Here is a 5070-nt window from a genome sequence, read left to right on the forward strand (position 1 = left end):
GGGGGACCCTCCCATGGGGGCTGCTCCGTGCCTCCCAGGCCCAACCCGCTCTTGCCTGAAGGAGAGAACCCAGAAGCACACTTCAGATTCCCCCCGGATTCTGTGCTATTTGGGTGAGGCCTGGCACATTCCAGAACAAATGGATTAGCAGGTGGGCGGGACAGCCTCAGCAGGGAGCGTGGGGAGGGGGTACAGACGGAAACCCACCTGCCCGGCTGTCACTCCTCTCTGTGGGGCTGGGTCCGGCTTTGACCTTCCCCTCCCTTCCTCTCTTGCCCCCACCTGCTTCAGTTTGCTACAAGGTCCTGGAGAGGTGTGATTTGTCCTCAGGAAATTCTTCAGGGTCAAGCTCCAGGTCGAACTGAGTTGCTTGCGAGCACTTACTTCGTAGCCCTGGAGTTACAATTGGAGGTGGGGGCCACAAGGAGGCAAAGTTAAGGGGACCCTCAGGGTCCCTACATCCTTCACAGCAACTGTTCCAGAGACGCCCAGAAGCTTTTCTTCTTTCAGCCCTCCACTGAGAACGTTACCATCCGTGGCTGTGCATACAGCCAGCGCTCGATAAATGCACACCCAAAGCAGGGTTATCTGCTAAGGGACAGGACGCGTCTGTCTGCCTTCTGAGAACACAGTCCACAGCACGTGGGAACATGCACACTCTCAGCCGATCTCTCTCCAAAGACGACCGGGAAGGAAAAATATTAATATGTCCAACCCTAATCAAATCTGGATAATTTCACTAGAAACCTTTCCATAATTTCATCAGCGTTAAAGGATTACAATAGCAACAAATTAAACCAACAGGCATGAATTTAGTTGCTCAAGAGGAAAATGTAGCTTGATTTAGAAACGGATGTTACAGTTTATTAACCAATCTAAATTAATTTGATTTTGAGCCACTGTTAAATATACATTAGGATGTATCGCCCAATAGCATGGCTGGCAGGGGAAGAGAGGGAGAGGGGAGAGGAAGGGAAGCAAGGGAGGCTGACGTGAATTTGGCGCGTTCGTTCTGCAGTCTCGAGTTGGGTGTTCAAGATCGGAGAAGGGAGTACCGGTCAGGGCTCCCAGTCACGAGAACTACAAACTCAGTGTGAGTCGGCTTAAGCCAGAAGGGGGATTTATGATCTCAGCGTCTGAAAACGTCAGGACCTATTCGCTAGCTTCAGGTACAGCTGGATCCAGGTCTCAAGGTCGATAGCAATCGGCCTTTCTCTGGTTCTTAGTCTGCTTTCTTCTGCGTGGACTTGACTCTCAAGCAAGGTCTTCGTCCTTGGCGGAAGGAGGCCCGCCAGCCGCTCCAGATTTTCATTCCACTGGTGTCGCCACCTTGCAGGAAAAGAGCCCTCCCCAAATCCCAGGCCAAGCTCTTCTCGTTGGCCTGGCCAAGGTCACGAGCCACTCTGATGAGCCAGGATTGAGTGCCTCCAACTCATCCTCGAGGGGGAGAGGACAGGAGAATGGTCAGATCCGCGAGAAGTACGTGGACGAAGACAGGAGAGGGGCGGCTCCCCCCAAACACGGACTAGCCGGTTCTAAAGGCGGAGGAAGAGCGGTGGTCCAAGGAACGCAGGCCTCCTCTAGAAGCTAGAAGACACAAGGAATGGTGGCTTCCAGAAGGAGCCAGCCCTGTGGACCCCATGATTTTAGACCCATAAGGCTCCCTTCGGACTTCTGACCTCCAGAAGTACACGGGGAGCCCCCGGGTGCTCCCGCCCACGACCCAGCATGGAAGCGAAACGACGCAGGCCCCTTCTGCTAGGATGAGGGTCACCCCTGATGGCGCCTCTCGGCTCCGGCTGAACATCCGCCTGAACAACACTCCCTCGCGGCCGTGCAGAGCCCCTCCTACCCAACCTTTCTTCAGCTTCTTGATCCTCCACAGAGGTGAGGCCGGCATCTCAGCCTGAAGGCCTTCCTGCCTCCTCCCCCCACCCTTGTCCCCTCAGAGCTATTGCCGTCAGTCCAACTCTCACACATCTGATCTCCCCTTGGAGCACCCAACCTGGTCCAGCACCACCGCGAGAGTTAGAAAATGGAGCTCCTCTGGGTGGGTGCGTTACGACAGGTGGTGGATACTCCTTCCAGGACCAGCAGCCAAGCAAGCCAAGCGTGGCCTGAAATCACCCCGATGACCTCTTCCTGGGCGCCCTCGTGCAGTGCTCAACATATACACTGTGCATGGCCGGGCTGCTACAGACCCGTTGGCTGTAAGGAGATCTTGGAGGGAACACTAATGTAGGCAGTCCAGGAAGATCCCACCTCACTACTCAGGGGACGAGGAGAAGCCAGTGCCTACCCTGCTGGGCCCTACACTCGCTCCTCTGCATCCAGCCTCTGGGCCATCCGCCCCGGGCGCTGCGATATCCGATATCCGAGTGCAGACATTGTTCCCAGCAAGGACCTCTTTGTTTGGCCTATACTGGGCTGTCTAGAACTTGGACTTATTATGTGGCGTTCCTTACAAATGTGGATTTTAGCTTCTCTTGGAAACTCAGCTGACTTGGTCACACAGGCCCCCTGTCCCCCGCGTGGGTATGGTCCAGTGGGGCCTCACGGTGACCACACTCCCTGGCCAGGCCTTGGGTATCCCAGTATGCCACCATCCCCCACCTCGCTCATCCCCCACCCCCTCACCCGCCGGGGTCCTGGGGCCCTGGGGTGTGCCGGCTCTGGCGGTCCCACCAACTCGCTGTGTGACCTTGGCCCAGCCACTGCCCCTCTCTGAATCCTCTCCTCCTGTTCTTGAAACTGGGGCGGGGGAGGGGGGAGGCAGGCTCCTCTCTCTCTCGGAGGGCCCTCCAGGCTCAGGAAGATGGAAAGGGAGATCAAGAGAAAATAGTTCTGCTTAATTGCCTCATTAAGCCCTCCTTGTTGGAAAGCCAGAATGGGAGCAGCTTCCTCTGTTTTACGGCAGCCTGCGCCCTCCCCAGCTGAACTAAGCAGCTGAATGCTGGGAGGGGGTGCGGAGGGGGTTGGGGGGGGGCTGGAGATAGAGGACGATCCTTGGAAGGGGCAGGCTTCCGGCCGGCCTCAGGCACAAAGCCACGCATATCCCCGTCAGGCACTTATTGGGGCCTCACAGAACAGACCCGCCCCCCAGAAGCGACTTGAGAGGAGGACTTCTGTTTCTCCCGTGGAATAACAACAGTGACAACGGGTGAGTGAGGTGTCCGCCCTGCGCAGGTGCACAGACCCACTCCCGCGAATCCTATGACCCCGGGCGGATAGTGCCCCCCCCCCAAATTTATGTCTGCCTAGAACCTGCGGATATGACCTTACAGGAGCGTGACCCCTCGGGGAGCCCCGTGTCAGTGCGATCACACAGCACGTGTCCTTTTGCGACCCGCTTCTCTCACTCAGCGTCACGTCCCCCAGGCTCCTCCGTGCTGGAGCAGGTGTCAGGCCCTCCTTCCTTTTCGGGGCTGAGTAATACTCCGCCGCACGGATGGACCACATTTTACTTACCCATCTCTCCGTTGGCGGCCGGCTTCCTCGTTTCACTCTCGGGAGTAACGCTGCGATGAAAACATTCCAGCCGTGATGTCGTTCATTAGCAGCCTCGGCGCTGGATGTTCTCCGTTTGCCCCGGACACCCACACTCCCCTGGGCTCTAGGCACCAGGAGGCTGACCCGGGCTCCCTCTGGTTTCCAGCCGGGCTTCCCAGTGGGCGGAGGAGAGAGAGACTTGAACCCAGGCGGTCTGCTTCTAGAGTCCACCCTCTACGACCAGGGGGTCCGCAAACTACAGCCCTCGGGCCACATCTGGCCCGCTGCTTGTTTTTGTCAATAAAGGTTTATCGGCACACAGCCGGCCAGGCGCGATCGTTTACATATCGTCTGCGGCTCCTTTCGTGCTAGGCCGGTAAAAGTTGAGAAGTTGCAACCCGAGCCAGTGGTGGCCCACAAATCCAAAAATATTTACATCTGTCCCTTTCCAGGAAAAGTTTGCCAGCCTCTGCTCTTAACTCACTAAGTTACGCTGCCTTCTGGTGGGGGGGGGGGTGGAGGGTTTGGAGCCTTCAAAGCCTCGCTCAGGAATCATTATTATTCTTTTCTGCTTTGACGACCTGAAGAGCCACGCTCTAATGTGGGGCTGCAAAATCACATGCCTAGCCTGGACCCAGCAGGTGCCAGATCAGTCACTCAACAAAGATTACTGAGCACTTGACTCTGTGTCAGGCACGGATCCAGGCTCCCCTCCTGGAGCTGACAGTCTCACGAGAGACACTGAGTGTCCAGCCACAGCGATGGGAGATCCACAGGGCACGGCGGGGGCTGCGGAGCGCTGGAGGACTCAGGCTCTGGCTCCAGACTCCTGGGCCACAGAAAGTTCTTACCGTCTGAGGATGCCGGGAGGAGGGGGCAGGAGGGGTGCGGCTGCTGGAGAAGCAACCCCCAGCCCGCTTCTGCTTACCTCTCACGAGCCGGAAGTGAGCCCCACGGCCACGATTGCTGCCCGGAGGTCTGGAAAGGTGAACTTTTAGCTTTCCAGCTCTTGATAGGGGAAAGCAAGAGAGAAAGGATTGGAATAGGTTGTGCAAAGAGATAACAGCGGGCCAGTGTTGGAGATCTGTCCGGGAAAATCTCCCGAGTCCCCATCGCATCCTCCTGGCCACCCCCTGGGCACACCCCACTTTGGTAACCGGGGCTGTAAGGGCTCCCAAAGCTCCAGAAAGTGACTCGGAGGCTATCCCTGCCATATGCCTTCCCTGAGGCAAAAGGCTTAAATGAGAGTCTGATAAAGTAAGGAAGGGGGAGAAAACCAGAGGACTGTCCCCGGGACCCCACCAAACCGAGAGACAGCCGCCAGCTGGGACAGACGGCAGTCATTTCCAACAGAGTTGCAGGGGAGGTGGGGGGGTGGCCTGGGTGGCTCAGTCAGTTGAGCGTCCGACTTGGGCTCCGGTCACGATCTCTCTGTTTGTGAATCTGGGCCCCGTATCGTTGGGCTCGCTGCTGAGCCGGCTTCCGATTCCCTGTCCCCCTCTCGCTGTCCCTCCCCGGCTCACGCGTGCACACGCACTCTCCGTCTCTCAAAAATACATATCGTTTGAAAAAGATAAATCA

The 5070-nt window shown here is 57.2% G+C and overlaps 1 long non-coding RNA gene across 1 annotated transcript; it reads right to left on the reverse strand.

The window, feature by feature from the left end:
• Window positions 1-838: 838 nt before the first annotated feature.
• On the reverse strand, window positions 839-4791 carry LOC131489471 (uncharacterized). The gene is made up of 3 exons (XR_009250577.1): window positions 4418-4791; window positions 3469-3518; window positions 839-1587 (listed from the first exon to the last, which is right to left on the reverse strand). It is a non-coding gene; the product is annotated as an uncharacterized LOC131489471 (long non-coding RNA).
• Between the last annotated feature and the right edge of the window lie 279 nt (window positions 4792-5070).

Source organism: Neofelis nebulosa, chromosome 11 (genome assembly GCF_028018385.1).
Source record: "Neofelis nebulosa isolate mNeoNeb1 chromosome 11, mNeoNeb1.pri, whole genome shotgun sequence".
In the NCBI taxonomy this organism is placed as follows: domain Eukaryota; kingdom Metazoa; phylum Chordata; class Mammalia; order Carnivora; family Felidae; genus Neofelis; species Neofelis nebulosa.